Consider the following 13,609-nt stretch of genomic DNA (forward strand, 5'->3'; position numbering starts at 1 on the left):
TCTTAAGGAGCTTCTTCTTCTTCAGCAAATACAAAGAGAACCATACGCAAGTATTTTGATTTGTGATTTGATGATCCTGATTTCTTGTTGTCTCTCAAGGTTACTGCCTGTGATTTTGCCTAACTGTGATCTTTCTTTGATCGCACATGTTTAGTTTCACTTTCTCTCAACTCTCTCATTGTCAGAACTCTCTTTCATCTTCTCCCTCATTATCGTTATTCGCTTAGTCTTGTATTTTGTTTACGTGTCCTGTACATACATATTTACTCGTGTAAACTGTAGTATTTTTGTATTCATTAGGTCAATGTATTAGTCCAATTATTAAAATTCTATATACTTGATTGATTCTGTCTGCCTGCTCATAACTAAAGTCAATGAGATGTTTTCGATCTTAAGCTACAAAGCTGATTTGTTACTTTTAAGTAACCTAATCTTATAAGAACAGGAGAGTTGTTTTTATGGCCAGAAAATAGCTTTCTTCAAATTATAAGAAAGAGATCATTTTTGTTGAGAAATTGTTAAGTTAATCTTACGGCCGTTTTTCTGGACAAACAACCGTTTGATGATTATTCATTTCCATTAAGGGTTATCTCATAATCGATCTGAAATAGGATTATTAGTATATGAATGATGAATTATAATAAGTTGTGATTGATTATTCAGATATACAAATCGATCTATTTTCAACATCGAATAAATTAATGTAACTGTATTATGCAAAATATTTATCATATTCATGATTAATTATTAAAATTCCCTATAAATCATTTGAGCTAATGTTAAATGTACTACTAATGCCAGTGCGGTTACAAGGGGCATGGCCTCCTCGGTGGCCCTCCTTTCTGGCGTCTCGCTTCAGGAGATCTGCGAGGCGGCCGGGTGGGCTACCCCGCACACCTTCATACGTTTATACAGTCTGCAACTCCCTGTGACGTCTGGCTCCAGAGTGCTCGCGTCCTAAGTGTGCCTGGTCTTCCAGCTTCATACTAGGGCGGGCGTGATTACGGTGTGGCATAGTGGGCATTACATTCCCCAAAGTGTCGTCACGACGACGACGCAGTGCGAGTTCACTCGAAGGGGAACGTCTCGGGTTACGACTGTAACCCTTGTTCCCCGAGAAGGGAACGAGACACTGGGTCTCGTCACCACACCTATCACGGGCAGAGCGCTTGCTTCATCGCAAAGGAGCTAACATGTGTTTGTGCCGGCGTCCCTTTGTATCTTCCGGTTATGCCGTCATCTACTACGTCATGACGCGGCACCAATCAGGATTGGACAGATTTCATTCATACTTCAGATGCGTTACGCTGAGGGCGCTCCCCAAAGTGTCGTCACGACGACGACGCAGTGTCTCGTTCCCTTCTCGGGGAACAAGGGTTACAGTCGTAACCCGAGACGTTTTTCTGAATTGCTAAAACACTAAACCCCTTTCTCTGTACCATATTATCATAGCCTAAACCAATTTGTCGAATAAATCACTCTTTCTGTAAAAACTTAAACAAGTTTTAAGTGTGTTACAGTTACAGTGATGTGTTGTAAGATGTGTTACAGTTACAGTAATCAATACTTCTATTTTTCTAGGACACAGAGACGATGAAATGGAGGAAGCCTGACAAATATTTCAGTTGATGCGTGCCAGCAGGGAACAGGCATGCAAGAGGATTTCACCCCCGCTGCCTGGCTAGGGCCAATATAGACTGTGATGCTGACAAGATTCTCTGGCCTGACCCAGACCAAAGACGGGATGCTGAGGCGGAATAACATGAATGGGGGGGGGGGACCACAAGCAACAAAACTTACCAAATTGATTGCACCAGTGTGTAAGACTATGTTGTAAATGTGTGTTTGTGAGGGCTTGTGTGTGATGTCTGAGGGCAAAGTTCTGTTTTTCAGCAAGAGTGAATGGTTTTGAGTGTAGAGCTTCATTTTGACCTGAAAATAGTATGTTTGGGGAATTGGGTGAGACGTTATGGATTTCTGTTTACTGTTTTGAGAATACGAGGCATAGTTTCAAGAAATGTGTTTAAGCAATCAAGAAAAACTTTAATAAAGTGTATCTACCTACCTACCTAAGCAGTTCAGATTGTGTGTGTGCATCTCTGCCCATGTAACATCATGGATGGGGACACGCGCGGTCTTTGTATTAGCTGCTTGGGAGAGGAGCATGCACAGTCAGCTCATTAGGGTGGCCGAGAAGCAGGAAGCGCAGAGGAAAAGTAAACTGGATGAGCACTTCCTGCAGTCACAGCTACAGCCTCCATGTCCGGGTTTACCATTCTTACCAAGGTGTCGAGATCCTGGAAGAAACCATTCTCCCCTTGTCTAAGAAATCCCACGGTCCATCATTACTCTTCGATGGTGAGGCTCAAAGAGAATGGCTATGGGACGATGCCCAAGTTTAAAGAGACTTTGGCTGCATATCTCTCCCCTGTGTCATCCCTCAAAGCCCCGATGCTGCCCACCAAGCCATGCCGTACAACATCCTTGCTGGTGGGCAAGGCATATATGGCGGCAGGTCAGGCGGGTGCTTGTTTACATGATGCGATTGGATCCAACTTGTATCACGATGCATCTTTTATAACATATTTGCATTGGTAAAAAACTATTTATTTATATATAATTATTAGTAGATGCGCTATACTTTTATTGCTTAAAAAGTGAACAATAATTTGTGACCAATATTCTATATGTAGATTGATTTCTCCTCTCTAAACTGTTTCTCAAGCATGTTCTCTCATCACCACCTCATCACGTACATTAGGCATGCACGAGCCCGTTATCACTGATGCGCAAAAAAAAATGTGTGCTCTCGGTTCACTGATCGCTATAACATTGTATTTCTGCATGAACACCGTTCAATATATTTGCGTAGTTGTCATAATTAATGTTCTGTGGGTGTTTTATAACGGATGCTCGCCGAAGAAGCATGTTTTAGAGAAGTTTGTGAGAATCATTGTGGTGTTTGTGTACACATGAACATCAGATGCTCCAAACATAGACACAAATTGCTTGTTCTGACAGAGGAACAGTTCACTGATAACATCGACCCACCTTCAGATTGCTGAGTTTCCACACATTCAGATGTTTTATGTTTCATTTGTATTTTGGTGTGTTTAATAATTCAGAATGGATCCGTATAGTATGCGGTCCTTTGGCATTTCCCTTTGGTATGGCAGGTTGACTTAAGCTTATTTAAGTAGCCTAACTGTAGCAGAGTAAGTTGTAAATAACTTTTATTATTTGGGGGGGGGGGCTACTATGCCTATCTTACAAGAATATCAGGCCTACCCGCTCAGGGACTTTGATGCAGAGGTGTCAAGTAACGAAGTACAAATACTTCGTTACATTACTTAAGTAGAAATTTTGGGTATCTATACTTTACTGGAGTAATTATTTTTCAGACGACTTTTTACTTCTACTCCTTACATTTTCACGCAATTATCTGTACTTTCTACTCCTTACATTTTAAAAATAGCCTCGTTACTCCTAGTTCATTTCGGCTTGTTTTCATTCCGGCTTGTCGTTGTTAAAAAAAAAAAAATTGGCCAATTACACAAACGGTTAATAGAGTCCCGCCTCCTGAACACACATCGCTAAACTGATTGGCTTTGTGTTTTCTTTTCTTTCTAACTTGTGAGAGGCTGTAGTCACATTTGGTTGTGCGAAGCGCCAAAACTCCTCCGAGTCCTACACAGTAAAAAACGTTGGGTTATTTGTGTAACCCAACCGTTGGGTTACACATATTGGGTCAATATGTTGGGTTATCTTAAAATTTATTGGGTCATTTGTTTATGTCGTTGGTTTATTTTTAGTTATAACCTAACCGTTGGGTTAAATAACCTACGGTTTCCGCAGCGACAGTTCAAATTTTAACGGTCCAGTGACAGACAGTCAACACAGAAGCTGCTGCTGCATCTTGATTATAAAAGGTAAGTCATATCGTTTTTATATACGTATAACATTAAGTATTGTATACTGAGACGTTGAATATAATTACTCTAAAACTGAATTTTATATTTTAAAAAAACGAAGTTCCCCTTAGTCCGTTTTAATGATCTCCGGGAAGTGAGATCGATTGGAAATTAATCCTAGCTATCCCCGTTAGCTCGCTAGCAGAAATAAAATAATTAATTAAAAATTATACTAGTAAAACCATTTAGAGATGTACGTTACTACTACTGAGTTACCTACTACAATATTATACTAAGTAAGTTATGTCTAATCTGAAATCATAGCATTACGCCTGTTTTACGGTATTCGTGATAGCAAATTTAAGGGACTTTAGTGATGGTCTGTCACAGCTGAAGCAGTGCTCCAGACTGGTAATGTACTTTTTTCGTACAGGTGCGACTACAATTGTCACTAAATGCGGAACGAAAGAGCTCTGAACCGTACTAGTGCACGGACCATTTATCAGCTCGGCCTCGCGGCGCGAGCTCAGACATCGGTCACACGACACCACAACAGTGCTGTGAGAAGCCTTTGAATTCGCTGAAATCTCCGCGATGAAAGAAAGATGAAAAAGTGCAGATATTCCTAACAAAATTGAAGTGGAAAACATGAGAAACACTTTGTAACAAATAAACTATTAGTTCATGATTAGTTAAAGAAAGTTTGTTATGTTTTCCAATACACAGATTACCTTGATTTACTGTAGTAACAAGTTTTTAAGGACTAGTTTACTTTTTTGAAAATATTTCTTTTTTTTCTGATTCATTCTAACACAGGAAGGAGTAAATTAAAGTTTTACGCTACTGGATGACAATGGTTCTCAACTTTGGTCCTGGACAGTGTACAATAGTACACATTTTGGATGTCTTCCTTATCTGGCACCGGTCTTGGAGTCCCTCTACTAACAAGCTGGTAAGTTGAATAATGATTAGAGATACCAAATGTGCAGTGCTGGGGCTACTACAGATCCAGGTACAGATAATTACTTATGTTTTTTTTTTCCAGCTGTCTTCACTTATTTTAATACAGTATGTTTTAATTTCAATAGAGTCTGAGCTGTCTGATGACTGACAATGTTTGAGTGGCAAAAGAAAAGCAAGAAGTCCTCACAGCCAAGTCGAGGAGTTCATGAGAGACACACAACACCTCAACAAACTGCAGTGCATGGAATTGATCCTCTGGAACAAAAACTACCGAAGAAATCATTAGAGAACATCCTAGACTTCACAATTTTCTTGGAATGGTGAGTTTAATGAAGTTCAGTACAGAGGGTATGCGCGTGACGTAGTAGTGGGAAGTTCGGATAATTTTACTGACTTGGATCTTTAAATCTCGTTCATAAAAATGAACAAATCTTTTTTCAAGTCATTTCGTTCATTTCATATTTATTTAAATGTTATGTCAATAGCCAAATTCCCCAAACACATCAAATGTTGATCACATTTAGAATAAGAAAAAAATTGCAATGCAAGGAAGAGGCCAAATTATGAGAAACAGAAACGATTAAAGGTCCTGTTCTTCGTGATCCCATTTTTCAAACTTTAGTTAGTGTGTAATGTTGCTGTTAGAGCATAAATAATACCTGTAAAATGATAAAGCTCAAAGTTCAGTGCCAAGTGAGATATTTTATTTAACAGAAGTCCCCTTTCAAAGTCAACAGTGAACGGCTTGTTTGGACTACTTCCCTCTACTTCCTGCTTTTAATGACGTCACTAGAACAGTTTTTTGACTAACCTCCGCCCACAGGAATACACAAAAAAAGGGGGCGTGGTCTTGTTGCGCTCCCACGGAGAAGAGGAAGAGTTGCGTTTGTAGAGTGTGTTTGTCGCCATGTCGTCGAGACGCTGATATTTTCTTCCCGGAGTCAAATCACCTTTGTTTGGCCTTCCCAGGGGCGCTGTACTTAGAGATCAATGTGATCATCTATGTTCTTTGGGTCTGATTCCGGCTCAAATTGAATTTAAATTAAAGACATGTTTACAATAACACTGAGAGCATGCATCTCCACGTTATGGTTAGAGGCGTGACCTTTCCGGGCAACGTGCGCTAAGCTGCTGTCGAATCACAACACAGGAACCGCTTCACAATCAGAACTCGTTATGTATTTCTGAAGGAGGGACTTCATAGAGCAAGGAAGTTATCAGCCCGTTTTTAGGACAGTGAAAACAGCGGTATACAGATAAGGAAATTGTGTGAAAAATACTGTTTTTTTTTTTTACACGCGAAACATGAACACATATTATATTGCACACTGTAAACACAATCAAAGCTTCAAAAACACAGGAAAAACGGGACCTTTAATTGATTTATCTGGGTCTTCAGGCTATGCAGTCTGTTAGTTTACCTCAACTCCCAATCTAAGCCGTTAAAACATTAGTAACTCATTTATGGTCCAGCGCTGTCATGTGACAAAAGAATGAAAGACTCAGAAGAATCAGACCCGAAGACTCGAGAGGTGAACTAATCCATTCTCTTTCCGGTACTGACAGCATAGCCTCTATGGGACTGACAGGAAGAACGAAATATGAATATCCATGATCACTGGATCTTTGATAAGTTGTAAGGAACACTATATCGAGTCCAACCTTTAGTTTAAACTGATAATCATTTGTTTTACTCACGTTTTCGCAGTTACCCCTATTAAATCCAGTCATGCAGCAGCTCTTCGGCGGGAAAGTGACGTCAGTGCATACCCTCTATAGGGAAGGAGTGTCTTATTTTGGAAAATTGTTTTGGCTGTGTCTAAGTGCATATGAAATTAGGTTGACACACGTGTGGTATAGTTGAAAACTGGAATTTTTTTTTCTTTTTTCTTTTTTCTTGTCTTTCAAAGATGATCCCGGAGAAATGGCCTGACATCCTGCCATCATCGCCATACCTCACAAATGGAAAAATGGTGTGTCCAACATATGCTGAAATGAAGTGCAGCTTTTTGACATTAAGCCTGTAAGTAAAAGCAACACTATCAAATCAACTTTGATAAATTACACTGCTCTTCGGCTTATGTTCGTCCACTTCTTCTTTTCTTCAATGATTCCGCTTGTTAATGGGATTGTTCATCCAAAATTGCTCGCCCTCATGTCGTTCTAAACCTGTAAGACTTTCTCTCATCTTAGGATCACAAAAGAAGATCTTTTAGATGAAATCTAAGAGATTTCTGTCCCTCCATTGACAATCTACACAAGTACCGCTTTCAAGCCCCAGAAAGGTAGTAAAGACTTCATTAAAGTAATCCAAGTGACTCCAGTGATTTAATCTTAATTTTAAATTATGTTTAAGGGATAGAATATACTCATGTCACTTCATAAAATTGAGGTTAAACCACTGGAGTAACATGTATTACCTTTATGATGTGTTTGCTACCTTTCTGGGGATTATAAGTGATAGTTGTGTAGCTGTCAATGGAGGGACAGAAATCTGTAAGACTCATCAAAAAGATCTTTATTTGTGTTCCGAAGATGAACAAAAGTCTTACAGGTTTGGAATGACAAGAGGGCGAGTAATTAATGACAGAATTTACATTTTTGGGTGAACTAATCCTTTAACGGCAGGTGTAATGACTAATTAGAGTGACCATAATTTAATTCAATACAGCACTGCTTTGATGTAACTTTTTCATAATTTAACACTGTTGATGTTGTCACAGTGCATGCCCAACTGAACATTATTTATTCTTTTAAGGATGGAAACAAGTGAGAAACAGTGAGACAAGCCCGGATCCACATGGCTTGATGCTTAATTGGGGACGAAGAGAACTCACAAGTTTTTATCATATTCAGTGTGGAAGCAGTTGAACAGAAGACTTTATTTCAAGCAATGGATGTGTTTCAAAAATGTTTTACATCTATGACAAACTACTTCAAGACCTCTGCACCCATTTTGGGAGTTTTTGTAGCATGCAAACTTTAATATATCTAGAGATATATCTGGAGGAGTTCCTGCCTCATTAAGAACTTTGATCATCATCATCATCATTAGGTCCAGTATTCAACATATGTATTTGTAGTTTTATTACTCAAGGTATGTTTACACTAACACATCAATGCATTCAGTGTACAGTGAAGAACTTTTAATAAAGTTGTGATTAGGATTTATTGTTATTAATTTGTGTATTCTTTCCATATTTGTATAGGTTATTGAATTAAATAGGTTATTAATGTGTAGTTCTTAATTTAGTGTTCATTTTGAATTTTTGTGTGCTGTATGCTGTACAATTGTATGTATGCTATGTGTATTTTTGTGTAGGTTTTGAATGTGTTCTGTTTGTACATATTTGCATAGGTTTTGAATTTATTATGTGTGTTGTATGTACAATTATGTATATTTACATTAAATCCTAGACTCCACAATACATAGTTTGTAATTGAAAAATATATTTGTTGAAACATATGTATTGTTTATACAAATAAACAATCTGTATTTGAAAACAATGTGTATTTTATTTATTAAAATAAGGTCATAAATAAAAATAAATATTTAACTCAACTGTTGGGTTATTTTAACCCAACTGTATTTTAACCCAATGCATTGGGTTAAAATAACCCACAGTTGGGAAGGTGCTATACCAATCCACAGTTGGGTTATTCGTTGGGTTATTTTTAACCCAACATTTTTAAGTGAGTAAGGAAACCTAGATGCAGTAAGCGAGGGGGAGAAATCAAGAGTTCTGTGCTGATATGGAAGAGTGTGTGTGTGTGTGTGTGTGTGTGTGTGTGTGTGTGTGTGCGTGCAACTCTATATTATAGGGTCAAAATATCCCCACAAAGATGTCAATATCCGAAATCCTTGTCCTTTTCAGGATTTTTTTTTTTTTTTTTTTTTTTTTTTTTCAGAAAACAGCTTATAAATCAGACTTTTGTGTTTTGAAAATGTAAAAATGCAGACAGTTTTCTGTGATAGGTAAGGTTAGTCTATGGGGGGTAGAATACACAGTTTGTTTGTACAGTATAAAAATCATTATGTCTATGGAAAGTCCCCATAAAACATGAAAAAATAACATTGCTTGGTCTGTTGAAGGCTGGTCTTGTTGAAATGAGAGGCCTGTTGATCAAATCACCCCAGTCTCATCAGTTGGACTGAAAGAAGTGTCATTGCTCTTAGGACACTGAAAACATGGCTCAGAGCAATGGTCACAAGCGAATACTATAATAATTTACGTATTGTTAAGGTCAATATAGACTAAAAACCTTAATACATTATCCTATTAATTTCCTGATTCCTTCGCTTATTTAGCTTATTTATTTAGAAAATTAATTTTCTATGGGCATATATACGGCTGAAACAGGTAGCCTAGTGCAGTGGTTCTCAATCCTGGTCCTGGGGACCCACAACTCTGCACATTTTATAAGTCTCCTTTATCTGACACACCCAGTTCAGTTCAGAGCTCTTTCCTAACGAGATGATGATCTGAATCAGGTGTGTTAAATGAGGGAGATATACAAACTGTGCAGAGCTGTGTTTTTCTTATTCCAGCATACAGGCCGATCGTCAGGCGCACAAAACCACTTCAAAAACAGGTGAAAATTTGGCCAGCAGGAGCCATCTATGCTCTCCAGGACTGTTTTGAGTATACTGACTGGCATATATTTAAAGAAGCTGCAACATATGACAACTCTACCAACTTGGAAGAATATACATTATCAGTGACCAGCTACATTAGTAAGTGCATTGATGATGTTACCTTCTCCAAGACCATCACCACACGCTCTAACCAGAAGCCGTGGATGACTGCGGAGGTGCGTTCCCTGCTGGACACACGTGACTCCGCCTTCAGAGTAGGTGATAAAGCGGCCCTTAGTACTGCAAGGGCCAAACTGTTCCGGGCCATCAGAGAGGCAAAGCGCATGCACGGTCGGAGAATCCTAACTCATTTCCAGGACAGCGGCGACACGCGGCGTATGTGGCAGGGAATCCAGGCCGTGACCAACTACAAGACACCATCAGTTGCCTGTGACAGGGATATTTCCCTCCCAGATGTGCTGAATAACTTCTATGCTCGGTTTGAGGCACAGAACGACGTGGTGGCGAGGAAGACCACCCTTGCTCCAAATGATCAGGTGCTCTGTCTCAACTCGGTCGATGTGAGGAAAACCTTATACAGAGTCAACCCGCGGAAGGCTGCGGGACCAGATAATATTCCGGGCAGGGTGCTCAGAGGATGTGCAGACCAGTTGGCGGATGTTCTTACCGACATCTTTAATATCTCTCTGAGCAGCGCCGTCGTCCAACATGCTTCAAGGCAACTACCATCGTCCCCATAGCTAAGAAGTCTTCAGTGTCTTGCCTCAACGACTACCGTCCCGTTGCACTCACATCATGTATTATGAAGTGCTTCGAGAGGCTCGTCATGGGCCACATTAAGATCCAGCTGCCCGCCACACTAGACCCACTGCAGTTTGCGTATCGTCCTAACCGCTCAACCGATTACGCCATCGCCACCACTCTTCATCTGGCCCTCACTCACTTAGAAAAAAGGACTCATATGTCCGATTGCTGTTCGTTGATTATAGTTCAGCATTTAAAGCAATCATTCCTCAGCATTTGATCGGGAAGCTGAAAGTACTGGGCCTGGATACCTCCCTCTGTAACTGGATCCTTGATTTACTGACTGGGAGACCTCAGTCAGTCCGGATTGGGAACAACATCTCCACCACCACCATACTGAGCACTGGGGCCCCACAGGGCTGTGTACTCAGCCCACTGTTGTTCACTTTGCTGACTCATGACTGTGCAGCAAAGCACAGCTCGAACCATCTTATCAAGTTCGCTGATGATACGACCGTGGTGGGTCTCATCAGCCAGAACGACGAGTCAGCGTACAGAGAGGAGGTGCAGCGTTTAACGGACTGGTGTAGAGTCAACAACCTGTCGCTGAATGTGGACAAAACTAAGGAGATGGTTGTTGACTTTAGGAAAGTACAGAGTGACCACTCCCCACTGAACATCGATGGCTCCCCTGTGGAGATTGTCAGAGGTATCAAATTCCTTGGTGTTCACTTAACGGAGAATCTAACCTGGTCCACTAACACCAGCTCAATTACCAAGAAAGCTCAACAACGTCTCTACTTTCTGCGAAGGCTGAGAAAAGCACACCTCCCACCGCCCATACTAACAACTTTCTATAGGGGGACTATTGAGAGTATCCTGAGTGGCTGTATCACTGCCTGGTTTGGGACTTGCACCATTGCGGATCAAAAGTCCCTACAGAGGATAGTTAGAACAGCTGAAAAAATCATCGGGGTCTCTCTTCCATCTATCAAAGATATTTACACACAACGCTGCATCCGCAGAGCAACCAGCATTGTGGGAGACCCCACTCACCCCTCATATAGTTTCTTCAATCTCTTGCCATCTGGCAGAAGGTACCGGAGCATTCGGGCCCGCACTACCAGACTGGGTAACAGCTTCTACCCTGAAGCAGTTAGACTTTTAAATACCAAAGAACTGATAAAATAAACACACATTCTGTGTGTTTACTATGTGGTATTGAACTTTTTGCACATGCCCGGAATTGCACTTAAGAGAACTTTGTCTATTAATTTTAATTCAGAGAGTGGTATGTTTACATTTTACACTTTAGTAAGCACAACAACACCTTGGCACTACCATAAACTGTTCGGCGCTGCTTTGTCTTTTTATTGTGCCTTTTGTCTTGTCTTTTAGTAAATTATTATATTGCATGTTTTTATGTGCAATTTTTATCTAGTCTGTGTAGCTTATTGTGATTTGTGATTGTTTTTATTGTTTTCTTAATGTAGCACTAAGGTCCTGGAGAAACGTCATCTCGTTTTGTAGTATACTGTAATTGTATATGAATGAACGACAATAAAACCACTTGAACTTGAACTCATTTCAGCAACATTGCTATCAGTACTGTATCGTATATATGCTTGTTACTTCGGCTTCTAGTATTTTTGCACATACTGTCCTCATCAACATGCTGTAGTAATCAAGCGTTGTTTTTTGATTATCTGGTTGCATTGGAAAAATGAAATAAAAATTATTGCAACATGCTGTGTTAAAGTTACCACATGCTTGTGGCTAAAGCTATCGAGATATCGGTAACATGCTTGTGCAAAAACACAGTACAATCACCACAGAGGTCTGGTATTCAACACTAACAACATCGTAGCTTCATGGTCCTGTGAAGGAGTGTGGAATCATGGGAGTCGTCATCTTCACCTCCACAGCCGATGGAATCTGTAGGACGGGAGCACTGTATTCATAGTTTAGCTGCGCACTGCATCTGACTCAGAGCTAGAGGGTGTATGCTTTCCCGACCGGACTACACTACAGTAGTTTTAATACTAGTCCTATGGTTATACAAACATGCTAGTTGTATCAGTTTGTTGCTGCTAGTCTGAGCTATTGCTGTAGGGTGTATGCTTCCCCTGCCAAACTACACTAGTTTTAGCAATAGTTGCGTGATTTATACAACATGCTTATACATGATTTATACAACATGCTGGCTAAGCATTTTGGGTATTGACAACATACTTGTTGCTTAAGACTTTCCGTTATTGTTGGTAACATGCTGTTGCTCAAGATTTTCAGGTATAAAAAAAAAACATCCAGATTTGCGCTGTCTGTTTGGGTTTGGGGGATATTGGCATATGGTTTTGTTTTTGGGGGTTATTGCTGCTCTCCCTGCTCTTATCCATGCTAGGCTGCATGGATGCGCAGGGAGTTCTTGCCCAGAACAGAACCATACCGCCAATCCAAACTGTATGCTAATTGTCAATCGTATTCGACGATAGTGATCCTGACAGAACTTTTCTCCTTGATGCCCTGCTGTCACCTCCAACAAGCGTCAGCATTTCTAAAGGCTCATTCCTCGCCTTCATTGGTCCCAAGCATCTGTATCTGTGCAGCCCCAGCCATCCGTACCTGGCTCCTCATCTAACTACTCCTCATTCAAGTCCGAGGATTTGTTTATTATGATCAATCTGTAGGATGCTTATTTCCATATTTCCATCCTTCCACAACACAGGAAGTTCCTGAGGTTCGCTTTTGGGGATGAAGCGTACCAATATCGGGTTCTTCCTTTAAGCCTAGCGTTGTCCCCTCACACACAAACTGTATGGATGCAGCTCTGGCTCCTCTGAGACTTCAGGGCATCAGTATACTCAACTACATAAACGACTGGTTAATATTAGCCCATCCTCAAGAGATGGCGGCTCGGCATCGAGATATCCTCATAATGACCTCATGAAGTGCTTGGGGTTGAGACTCAATGCATCTCAATGAGACTCAAAGAGTATGCTTTCTCTGGTTCAGAGATCTACTTTTCTATGAGTCGTTTGGAACTCAGCCTCAACACTTATCTCATGCACATATCATGTCAATTCCCTCTACGAGGAAACTGTACACCATAAAGTCATGGGTATTCACTTTATGGTGCAGAGAACACAGGTTGGACCCAGTTAACTTTCCAGTGGCTTCAGTGCTGGAGGTCCTTCAAGACCATTTTTCTGCCGGTCTTTCCCCGTCTACACTTAAAATCTATGTGGCGGCCAAAGCAGCCTTCCACACAGCGATAAGTGGTGGATCTCTAGGGAAGCACCATTTGGTAGCCATTTCCTTTGTGATACTTTGAGAATGATGCCCTTAGAATGAGATAATCAGGTTAGACTCCCAGCTTGGGATCTAGCTGTGATAT

The 13,609-nt window shown here is 40.5% G+C and overlaps 1 long non-coding RNA gene across 1 annotated transcript; it reads left to right on the forward strand.

Annotated features, from left to right (window-relative positions):
- Window positions 1–4,447: 4,447 nt before the first annotated feature.
- On the forward strand, window positions 4,448–6,898 carry LOC308688855. Its single transcript, XR_014029944.1, has 4 exons — window positions 4,448–4,524; window positions 4,728–4,863; window positions 5,000–5,194; window positions 6,785–6,898. It is a non-coding gene; the product is annotated as an uncharacterized lncRNA (long non-coding RNA).
- Window positions 6,899–13,609: the final 6,711 nt, after the last annotated feature.

Source organism: Scardinius erythrophthalmus (assembly GCF_964197995.2).
Source record: "Scardinius erythrophthalmus genome assembly, chromosome: 3".
Classification (NCBI taxonomy): domain Eukaryota; kingdom Metazoa; phylum Chordata; class Actinopteri; order Cypriniformes; family Leuciscidae; genus Scardinius; species Scardinius erythrophthalmus.